This window comes from Ursus arctos, unplaced genomic scaffold (genome assembly GCF_023065955.2).
Source record: "Ursus arctos isolate Adak ecotype North America unplaced genomic scaffold, UrsArc2.0 scaffold_20, whole genome shotgun sequence".
NCBI lineage: Eukaryota > Metazoa > Chordata > Mammalia > Carnivora > Ursidae > Ursus > Ursus arctos.
The window spans coordinates 7,939,070-7,951,348 of NW_026622875.1; the positions used below are offsets into that span (position 1 = coordinate 7,939,070).

A 12,279-nucleotide genomic window follows, 5' to 3' on the forward strand; every position below is an offset into this window, starting at 1 on the left:
CATCAGAGCATAAAGAGCAAACAATGTACGTACATTTTTATATAGTTGGGGGATCAAATTCCTAAGTAGAATATACAATATACACAGCCACAAATAAAGCCTGACATTCCAGTGTGCCAGGAATGTCCTAAAAGCAGCAACACAGAAAGAATGAGAACATTAAGAGGCAATCTAAACATACCTTAGGATCTGAATATTTTGGGGGAAACTGGGAATCGTTAGAGAAAACTGGGATAGAAGTAACTTTTGTTCTGTGTCCTTGTGAGTTTGGAAACCAATGAATATTTAAACACCTCTTTCCAGGATGGGTAGTGTCCCTAATCAGATTGCAAAATCATGTATCTATACAGTCAAATATGCTAAGTGGTTTTGAATAATGGCAATATAAAAAACATTTTCTAGGGGCACCTGGGTGGTTCAGCTGGTTAAGCGGCTGACTCTTGATTTTGGCTCAGGGCGTGATCTCAGGGTCCTGAGATCGAGCCCAGAGTCAGGCTCTGAGCTCAGCAGGGCATCTGCTTGAGGATTCTCTCCCTCTGCCCCTACCTCTGTTCACACACACACACACACACACACACACTCTCAAATGAATAAATAAATCTTAAATTTTTTTTCTAAATAACTTCAGGGGAGATTTATTTATCTGGTTTCCAGAATTTCTGCTTCAGCCCACAGAACCCCTTCTCTGCGCTAGGAAATCATCCGCCTCGAGGAGGGGCCAAGCGGGCACGTTCACCAGCAGCATGGGAATCCTCACTGTGAATCAGGCCTTTCTGCCCACCAGCCTCTGTCCCATGAGCGGAGAAGGTGCTTTCTGGATTTTCATGGATATGGATCTTACCAAGTCCTGATCGGTTATGATATGCTAAAGTTCACCACCTGTGAAATCCCAAAGGCTTAAAGTTTCCTAGATGTATTTCCAAAAGTTAATCGAAACACTTTCTTCAGCTTTCTTATTGGGAAAACGTGGAGGTGGCCGGGACTGCTTCCCAGCACACTCGCCTTTCTTCTTCGAGATAAATTATTTCCGAGACTAACATTACCACGTGTACAATATCTTTGTGAAGTTAGAAAATAAACAATGAAAGACTCGACAAAAATATTTCTTAAGTGACCCCCCGAAATGGATCTAAAAGACAGTTTATTGCTCTCAGGTGATGATTACCTTTCTCGATTCTGTCCAAGTCCCGTGTCGATTCTTCGTCAATAACAGACTCGGCGTTGCCCCCGACGGCCCCGGGAACACCAGCGCCCTGAGCGCACAGACATGTGCAGGCCTCTGCTCCCCGGAGCTTCGCGACAAACCAACAAGGCAACGGGGAACGAACGGCCCAAACCGCTGAACCGACCCCCGCTGGCGCACGGAAAGAAATGACTGTGGCTGAATAGCGCTCATTTGGTATTTAATCTCCCTAATCCTGGCGATTCTGGAATGGCTCCACGACAAAATGTACCGGGGGAAAAATATGCTCTTTACCGAGAGCTCAGCATCCCTAAGTGCTCTGAAAGGACAGCCACCGGTAGTGTGGGCCGGACCGTGGCGGTGGGCGGAGTCAGTTCTGAGAAAGCAGAGCAGTGTTTTAACTGCCCACCTACACATGGGTAAGCCCAACGCCTCCACACTAGCACGGACAGACTTCGGGAGGGGACAGCAGGCACGAAAGAACACTGCAGGGATGAAGTAGGGAAGAGATTGCTGAACGGGATGGAGGAGAATAAAAGTGGCCTTCGTGGCAGCAGAAGCCAGGAGCATTGAAAGCAGGAACAGGGAGGGCGATCCAGGTCTCTGAGAGGAGAGAAGCAGCAACAAGCCCTGCCCTTGAGCCCGATGGAAAGCAGAGTGACTGAGAGAAACCCAGGTACCCCTGGAACGTGTCAAGCGAGGGTCCTGCGACGGGGAAAAAGAGTTGTCATTGACCCAGCACGTTCTTGATAAACACCTGCATCTCATCTAGCTGCATTAGCACTCGGCGTTCGGTCAGTAGCGGCAGGCCAGGTGTGTTTTGGGAAGCTCTCCAAGGGAGACACAGAAAGCAGCCGGCCCATGAACTGTTAGCTATTGCGGAGCAGAGGGGCTCCTTCTCCTCGGGCACTGGCTGGCTGTATTCTAACTCCAGCAGGTTGTCCTGAAAGCTGGAGAACCTCCACGAGCGATGATCAGATTGCATGTTCTTGCTTAGGGAGCTAGGAAATACTGGGGTGCAGAACCTCAGCAGGGGCGAAAGGCAAAGCCAGAAGCCCAAACCAATCGTGCAAAACTGGAAGTAGAAAACTGGGTCCCCTAGGAGTCTGATCATCGTCCATCAGAGCAAGTTCGGGCAGTTTTAACCTCTGTACCCTATTTCTAATTTTTCAGTCGTGTTGCGTCAGTGTGAGGGTTAATAGCGGGGGACACCAGACATAGACATCTGACTGCAAGATTCTGGGTAAATCATTCCCACTTGTTTAACATCAAACTGATGATGCTTTTATTTTAAACCATTTGTGGAGTTATAACCACGAAGGTAGAACTCACAGTTCCCTACACATTACAGCCACATGGTAAGACAATAGACTTCAATAAAAAATTACCTTCAAACACATTTCGTATTTGGGGGATTTGCTTTATCCCCTAATGTTCTGGGCTAGAGAGACCATCGAGCACTCGTTCCTTTGCAAAACTTAATTTTCTTTTGAACCCTGCATTGACCTTAAGTTTAACATCATTCCAAATCCGGTCTGCTTTGCCCACACAAGATATTGCAGCTAAGCAAAACTGTTCCGGAAGACTCATAAATTGTGTGAGCTGCTCATCTTAGGCCTGAGGGAGTAAATTGAAGAGAGCCCGTGTGTCATATTGTTTTAGACTGTTTGCCGCAGAAATTCAGGATTTGTTCTAGATTGATTGAACTCGTTATGGTGGTGACGGTGTGCGTGCGTGTGTGTATTATAAAATATATACACAGAATCCATATTCCATTATCGTAGTGACCTTTACCAAGTTGTCCCTTTATTTTAGTTCTTGAGGCCATGCTTTATTTAATACACTTAAAGTGGGTTTGGTGTTGTGGGAGGTGTAGGGAAGAAAACCGATTGGGTGATCCCTAAGCACCAAATGCTTCACTGGGGATGACCATATATTTTATAAATCATTCTGTTCTGCCGCTACTCACCTAACGTCTGCTATGTGCTAGGTGCTTGGGACTCCATATTGTACAGACCAGCCCTCTTCTTATGAAGTTATTATTCAAGTGACACCATTTAAACTTTTCATCTGTCAGATACATTCCTGACATCACCTAATGTTGATGCAGAAACCTAATGACCTTGGTCCAGTTCATTGACCCCTCAGTTTTATCATCCGTACAATTGGGGTTGCTACGAGAGACACGTGAGAGGAAAGAGCACATATAAAAGGGACACTACTGGGAGGTGTCCCCATTCCTTCTTTTCAACAGTAACCAGTGGGATTCAGAGCTGATGGCATAGAGGTGTGTAGCAGTCCTCACCCTTGTTATAGTTACAGCCACCAGGGGGCAGTAGGAAGCCTGTCCCATCAGTGCCCTGGAGAGAAATGGGGCCACTTTTCATGATAGCTAACACCAAATTTCATATTTGTGCTGGTTCTAAGCAGACAAATGAAGAAACATACAGATTAAACAGTATTTAAAGAAATTGTAATCAGAGCGAAAGTAAAAGGAATGATACTCAGTTATTCAATAAATCTATGCGGAGGGCCTGTTCTGTGCCAGTCTCTGAAGATAAAAATGGGACCTACCCTATGGAGTTGTGCGGGCATTAAAGGACAGTACTGACAGACAGTACACACTGGAACTATTTGCAGTGATCGTTTGGGGGAGGAGGAGTTTTTAGAGTAGCCAGGAGAGGAAAAGTGACAGTGTTTATCACCTAAGGTATCTCTAAGAGTATTCAATCTTCCTTGCCAATCTCTCCCTCATCTAGAGGGACCAAAAGTTTATAATTACACGTTCTTTTCACTATTCAACCACACAGACCAATTGAAATAAAAAGTAATAACATGGAATCTGAATGTGCCACATCCAAAAATTCTCAAAGGACTCATTGGGTTGAGTAAGAGAAATGTCATGTCTTATCAAAGGATGCCTTATCCCACTGAAAATAAGGCTAAGATGTTCTATTGGTTTTTAAATGAGAAAACGTCAATTACAAAGAGAAGTTTATTAGAATAAATGATTACCAATCTTACATTTTTCTTCCGATTCTTTAACTTGTAGTATATGAACCATGAGAGCATGCTTACATCCCTATTTATGTAAAGATCTGGAGCGGTAAACAAGGATGGACATCCGTGAATAGAAAATCCAAAGGCACCATTATCCAACATTATAATGTGGTGTATGAAGATGACAAAGTCATTTACATGTTTAAATACATTAACACGATATTTTAAAGCTTACAAATCTTCCACTTTATTTATTTTTTTTTTCCATCTGAATACCGTCACAGAGATGTTTGCCTGTGGCCACGGACCGTATTTTTCATGATTACTCTCATTGTGGATGATCTGTCAGAACCTGTGGATCATTCTTCAGCTTTAGTATAGAAAAGAATAAGATACCCCCCAGCGGCAACGTATCATGTGTAGCTACCTTGAGGCAAGAAAATATTAAAAATGATGAAGATAAGAAATTAAAACTGGATGTAGATAAAAAAAAAAAAGAATATCTGAAACAGACTGGCCTCCTTTCCACTCTACATAGGTGGCAACAGGAAGAGAGTCACCGGGTAAAATATAGGATTTTCAAGAGAGATTTAAGACATGTTCGTACTAAACATTTAATCATCGTATATTTGAAAACCACACTTAACTGGGTGTCCTGCGTTTTTATTTGCTGAATCTGGCACCCTGCACATGAAGTCTTCCATGTACATATAGCACAGAGCCTTCCTTCCCTCTTTGAAGGTCAATCCTGAGAAAGGTTTCTCTGAATGGGCGGTTGGTGAGTCAGGGAGCAGCCTAGGAAATTTGCCGGGTCCCCACCTACCCAGCACATTAGGAAGTAGAAGGTGCTTCATCCACTTTTCCAGTTCTGGAGGCCATGCAGAGGTGGCTGCAAAGTGACAGGTGACAAACACCCAGACAACAAAACTTAATGAGCCAACCTAGTATCAATGACAAACAAAACAGATGGTATACATCCATGAAACATATCATTCACTTCTGGTCAAGGCTCCTGGACTGTTCCCTACCTTGTCTTCCTTTATGGCAAGGAGCAAATACATTTAAGAGCTAAAAGAAACCCAGTGGCGATCCTAAAAAAATCAATCTGCCTCTTCTCTCTGTCTTTTCTTCGACCATTTACATGGAGGTCCTTACACATGTCATGAGTATGTGCTGTGCTTTCTTGGCCTCATAATGGGGGAATTCATGAAGTCGGGTAATCAGAGAGACTAGACCTGTCACTAAAACATAAATAAGAGCACAGTTTCAAAATTTCTGTCAGTGGTTAGATCTTAAACCAGCAGCTTTTTTGCAAAATAAAATCACTTTGAATCAAAATGTCCATGTGCACTAGTATAAGTAGGGAAATGAATGTGAAGATCTATTTGACTCTTGTGTAGAATTGTAAAAAAAAAAAAAAAAAAAAAAAAAAAAGCCTAGGTTTTGAGGTCCAAAAGACCTGAAGCCATGACTTGTCACCTGTGGGAAACCAGACAATTACTTAACCTCTCAGAACCTCAGTTACTGTGTCTATACAGTGAGGGTAAATGATGATGATCACAAGCCAATGGTAGAACTGGGCATCACCCTGAGTCTCCGGGCTCCCAGCGAATCTTCCAGAACGACAGCAACAAACAACCTAAGAGTGAACATTCCCAGCACCTGGATCTGAGAACCATATACCTCAATGCTGAGTCATGCCTCTACTGAGAGCTGGTGCATGGGATACCAGAGTGATTTTCAAAACGCAATTCCTTCTGTTTCAGATTTCCAGTGCATCTGGGGACTGACTGTATTCTGTTCTTTCCTACAATATTTTATAGACAGATGACTTATCTAGGCATGTGTAAGATTTTAACAGCTTCCCAGAAGCAGTTCTCACTTATTAGAGATTATTTCTATAGTAGGTATGGCTGGTGTCTGACTTCTAATTATAAGTAAGATGGACAACTTTGCTCTGCAGAGTATCCTTCTCAGACTCTTCTTGAAAAGTACTCCCTTGTCCATGACAAGAGAACAGCATAATGTAATATCTGACCAAAGAGGATTTAAATTTTGCTCTCATCAAAGAACATATTCAAAAGGAACTCAACATAAAATAGTGAAGAGATAAAGTACATATGCTTTATTGTCATTCATTTTTTTACTAAATATAAAAGTTGGTACATCTGAATCAAGAAAAAGGCAGTCAGCGCAACATATCAACAACCTTGCTGTCATATTTCAAAATGTTTTAGAATAATGTTTCTCTAGTGCATTCAAAATATGCTATACAAATATAGAATATTTGTTCAACAGCAAGCCCAATAAGAATAGGTTGAATAAGAACATTTAAATATTTTAAAATATGTACAAATGTAATGGACAAGAGCAATAACTTATGAACTTGAAATCCAAAATTCTCAACTCATGGTAGAGTAGCAAACAGAAAATAGACAATGGAAACCAGTCCTATAAATGTGCTCCAGCATTCCCAGGAACTGGACATACATTCCTATAGGAGATGTCAAATCAATGCTATCACATTCATACAACCCTTCCTGTTCTCTGCTGAAGAGACACTGGCAGCAAGCAAGTGCACTTGAAATTCCATCATTAAAGCCTTAGTTGGTGGTTAGTTGATAGTTGATGGTTCTATCTTCTAAGAAAATGCAATTTTAATTTCAGAATGAAGCCTTGCCTCCACAGAACTTGCAGCCTGGCTGGGAAGGTAGACAAGAGCAATGAAAGAATGCTGTGGGAGAACTCAGTGTGAGCACTTTACCCACTCTGGGCCCAGGGAACGAGACCAGCTGGGAGGGAGATGTGTATGCACAGTGATATGGTACTTAGAAAAGCTCTGCAAGTTCTGCCTCCAAACCACACATCTTTAACAAGTTGAATGTACCTGCATGAGTATTATCTAAGCTTCTGTTATGGGCAAAACTCTGTGCTAAGCCCAGTGAGTGATACAGATATAAATTGTATACATAAATTGAATTATAAATTAAATTTAAGAAAGTATAGGCAATGGTCAAGCCTCTTAGACACAAAATAAGATGGGAGTGAGGAGCAGTGATCATAATTTAGAGTTCCAGGGAAGAGGGAACAATGTAGAGAAGGAGAGCTCCATAAATCTGCGTATGGGTCACCTTGAGTCTTTGGTTGATTTCAAAGTAGGGCAAGGATCTAGGAAGCCAGGCAAAGAATAACTACTGGGGAAAGCAAAACTCCTGGAGCTCACACAGAACTAGAAGACATTTGAGTTCTGCCTTGTTGAATACCAGGAACATTCAGTAGAGATCCCAGAAGGCCATGCCTTGGAAGTAGGGGTAACTTGCCTTAGAAGATGTCGAAAATTTAAAAGATTGACCATACAAAGTTTCAGTGAGGTTGTGGAGTAACCGATTCTCATACATTGCTGGTGGGAGTGTAAGATGTTTCAAGCACTCAAGAAGAGGTTTGGCTTTTTTTTTTTTTAATAAAATTAAATATACATTTATTTCATGACCTGGCAATTCCAGTGGTAGCTATTTACCCAAGAGTAATGAAAACATGACCACACAAAGAGCTGTACATAGATGTTTATAGGAGCTTTTATTCATAATTTCCAAAATCTGGAAACAACCCAAATGTCTATCAATGGATGACTGGATAAAAATTTGTGACTTATTGTACAAAGAAATCTACTCAGATTGAAAAAGAATGAATTACTGATACACTAAAAAATGGCTGTGCTATGTAAACATTCACGGACATGTCCACTTAAATTGAGTGCATTTTATTGCATGGATATTTTACCTCAGTAAAAGGTTTTTTTAATTGAGGTGAAATTCACATAATTAATTTTATATTAACTATTTTATTTTATTTTTGCCTTTAAAAATACTTTGATTTCTTTTTAATTTTTTTAGCAAGTTTTTAAGTTTTAATTCCAGTATAGGTAACATACAGTGTTATATTAGTTTCAGGCGTATAATATAGTGAGTCATCAATTCTATCCATCATTACTCAGGGCTCATCCTGATAAGTGTACTCTTACTCCCCTTCACCTATTTCACCCGTGCCCCTACCCCTCCTCCTCCCGTCTGATATGCTTTATATTATATATGAACTATTTTAAAGTGTAAAACACAGTGGCTTCCAGCACATTCACAATGTTAGGCAACCGTCACCTCTATCTAGTTCCAAAACATTTTCATCACCCCAGAAGAGATCCTATGCCCATTACATAGTTACTCCCCACTGCTCCGTCCTCTTGGCCACTGACAACCACCGATCTGCTTTCTGTCTCTATGGATTTATCTATTCTGGATAGTTCACATCAGTGAAATCATACAATATGTGACCTTTCGTATTTGGCTTCTTTCCCTTCGCATATGTTCTCAAGGTTCATCCACGCATGTATTGTATCTCATTGCTTTTTATAGCTGATCACGGCTCCATTGTAGTGTATACCACAATTTGTTTGTCCATTCATCCGCTGGCGGACATTTTGGTTGTTTCCACCTTTGGGCTCTTGTGAACAGTGCTACTATGAGCATGCATATGTCTGTGTTTGAACACATGTTTTCAATTATCTGGGGTTTATACCTAGAAGTGGAATTTCTGCATTATGTGGTAATTCCACATTTATCTTTTTGAGGAAACGACAAGCTGTTTTCCAAGGCAACTTGGACCATTCTACATTGCCACCCCTAATGAGTGAGGGTTCCAATTGTTCCATATCCTCTCTAACAATTTTTTCTTTTCTTTTCTTTTCTTTTCTTTTCTTTTCTTTTTTATTATAACCATCCTTGTAGGTGTGAAATGGTATCTCATTATGGTTCTTATTTGCGGTCCTCTAGTAACTAATTGTGTCGAGTGTCTTTTCATATGCTTGTTTTCATATCTACATCTGCTTTGGAGAAATGTCTATTCAAGTCCTTTGCCCATTTTTTAAATTGGATTGTTTGTCTTTTTGTTATTGAGTTGAAAGGATTCTTTTTTTTTTTTTTTTGAAGATTTTATTTATTTATTCGACAGGATAGAGACAGCCAGCGAGAGAGGGAACACAAGCAGGGGGAGTGGGAGAGGAAGAAGCAGGCTCATAGCGGAGGAGCCTGATGTGGGGCTTGATCCCATAACGCCAGGATCACGCCCTGAGCCGAAGGCAGACGCTTAACCGCTGTGCCACCCAGGCGCCCCAGAGTTGAAAGGATTCTTAATATCATCTGGATACTAGCTGCTTACTGAGTAGCGTATGATTTGCAAATACTTTCTCCCAGTCTCTGAATTGTCTTTTTACTTTTTTACAGAGTCTCTTGATGCACAAAAGTTTTAAATTTTGATAAAATCCAATTTTTCTATTTTGTTTTGTTGCTCATATTGTTGGTGTCATACCTACAAAGTCATTGCCAAATCCAAGGTCATAAAGATTTAATTTTATGCTTTCTTGCAAGAGTTTGACAGTTTTCACTCTTATACACAAGTTATTGATCCATTTTGAGTTAATTTTTGCATATGTGTGAGGTGAGGGTCCAACTTCACCTTTTGCTTGTAGATATCCAGTTGTCCCAGAACCGTTTGTTGAAAAGACTACTCTTTCCCCATTAAATGATCTTGCCACCCTTGTCAAAAATCCCATAAACGTATGGGTTTATTTATGGCTTTTCAATTTTATTCCATTAATCTATATGTCTATCTTTATGCCAGCCAGTACCACACTGTTCTGATTACTGTGACTTTATCAGAAATTTTGAAATTAGGAAGTGTGAGTTCTCTAACTTTGTTCTTCTTTTTCAGTTGTCTTCGCTATTCAGAGCCCCTTGCAAGTCCGTATGAATTTGAGGATCATCTTTTCCATTTTTGCAAAAAAAGGCTGTTGGAATTTCAAAAAGGATTTCATTAACTGTGTAGATTTCTTTGGGTAATATGCCATCTTAACAATATTAGGTCTTCCAATCCAGGAAAATGGATGTTTTTCCATATATTTAGGTCTTCTTTAAATTCTCTCAGCAGTGTTCCATAGTGTTCAGTGTACAAGTCTTTCACCTCCTTGGTTAAATTTATTCCTAGTTATTTTAGTCTTTAGGTGCTTTGTAAAAGCAATCGTTTTCTTCATTTCCTTTTTGGATAGTATATTGCTGGTATATAAGAAACATAATCGATTTTTGTGTATTAATCTTCTCTGCAACTTTGCTGAATCCATGTATTAGCTCTAATGGTTTGTTGTTGTTGTTGTTGCTGTACATTTTGTTTTGTTTTTGGACCCCTTGGGATTATCTATATATAGTAATATGTCATCTGTGAATAGAGATAGTTTCACTTCTTCCTTTCCAATTCGAATGTCTGTAATCCATTTGTTTCACCTGATTGCACCGAGCTTCCAGTACAATTACAAATACCAGCAGTGAAAGCAGGCACCACTGAGTTGTTCCTCATTTTAGGAAGGAAGCTTATAGTCTTTCACCATTGAGTGAAATGTTAGCTGTGTATTGATGTTAGCTGTAGGTTTTTCATAAATGCCCTTTATCACATTGAGGAAGCTCTTTCGATTCCTAGTTTTCTGAGTATTTTCATCATGAAAGGGTGTTGGATTTTGTCAAACATGTTTTCTGTGTCAATTGAGATGATGTGTTTTTTCTTTCATTCTATTAATGTGATATATTACATTGATTGATTTTCTCATGTTGACCCACTCTTGCATTCCTGACATAAATCCCACTTGATCATGGTGTATAATCCTTTTAATGTGCTCTTGGATTAGTTTACTAGTGTTGTGTTGGTGATTTTTACACCTTTATTCACAAGGGTTATCACCTGTAGCTTTCTTGTGGAGTCTTTATCTGATCTTGGTTTCAGAGTAACGTGGACTGGCCTCACAGAATGGATTTGGAAGTCTTCCCTCCTCTTTAATTTTTTAGAAGAGTTTGAGAAGAATTGGTGTTAATTCTTCTTTAAATGTTTGGTAGAATTTATCAGCAAAGTCATCTGGCCTTACACTTTTCTTTGTTGGGAAGTTTGATTATTGAGTCAATCTCTTGTTATAGATCTGTTCAGATTTTAATTTATTCTGAGTCAGTTTTGGGTATTTCTAGGAATTTGCCCATCTCATCCAGGCTATCTCATTTGTTGGCCTACAATTGTTCATAGTATTTTCTTTTAATCCATTTTATTTTCTGTAAGGTGGGTGGTAACAACCTACTTTCATTTCTGATTTTAGTTATTTGCATCTTTTTTTCTCAGTAAATCTAGCTAGTGTTTTGTCAATTTTGTTGTTCTTTCCAAAGAACCAACTTTTGGTTCACTGATTCCCCGTATTGTTTTTCTATTCTCTAATATAATACGTATATTTTTTAATGCTATGAAGGATATTGATGACAGAGAAATCAATTTTAATTAAGGACTCTTGGGAGGGCTTCTTTGAAGGGTTACAATAGAATTTGGCATTAAATTCCTAAAAAGCAAATGTATTTCACAGCTCTCTCCCAAATTGAGAAAAAGGCCTGGAAACAATTTTCCCCTTTGGAAGAACTGCTGGTTTAGGGAAGGTGATGCATTTGGCAACCCTTATGTGTTTATTTGACGTCTTATTTAGTGGCTTTTTGGGTAATGGTTAGTTTCTAACATGCTAATACTAAGAAAAAAAAATCATACAAGCAGCTTATCTTACTGTTCACTGCTTCTTCCCACTTCCTGATCCTCAACGGCATGGAACATGATTGTTGTTTTGAAGTCTGAAATGATACAGAGGTCTATCTTATTTATTAAAGCTCTACATGCTTAGATGCTGAAGGATGTGTTTTGAAAACAAATGTGATCCAAAAAAACCCTTAAAGGTAAAGCCTACCCATGTTTCAAAATCAATGAAATGAGGGTGGGAAAAACAGTTCATGCATAAGTATCTTGCAAATTTCTCTTAGAATTTTGAGTTTGAAACCCCTTCTTTTTGGCCATTCCCAAATATGCCACTTTCTTTAACATATACGTTAAAGTAGAGTGTAGAGCAAGTAGAAAAAAACCGATTTTGTAAAAAAAGGTTTACACCATGTTTCATCATTGTATTTCTCATTAAATTTACTCTCCCCCACACAAAATGCAACAATAAGCCATTAATCACCTTAGAGATGCTACCA

At 39.6% G+C, this 12,279-nt stretch overlaps 1 long non-coding RNA gene across 2 annotated transcripts in view; it reads left to right on the forward strand.

Moving 5' to 3' along the window:
- LOC123000935 (uncharacterized) overlaps positions 1-12,279 on the forward strand; it is a 38,940-nt gene that overhangs the window by 9,501 nt on the left and 17,160 nt on the right. Inside the window, exon 3 of one of the 2 annotated variants that reach the window (XR_006409346.3) lies at positions 655-4,402. The exons of the other annotated variant lie outside the window; for it this stretch is intronic. This is a non-coding gene — a long non-coding RNA (uncharacterized LOC123000935). Of the gene's footprint in view, positions 1-654; positions 4,403-12,279 lie in introns of those variants that run through there. 2 annotated transcript variants of the gene reach the window in all.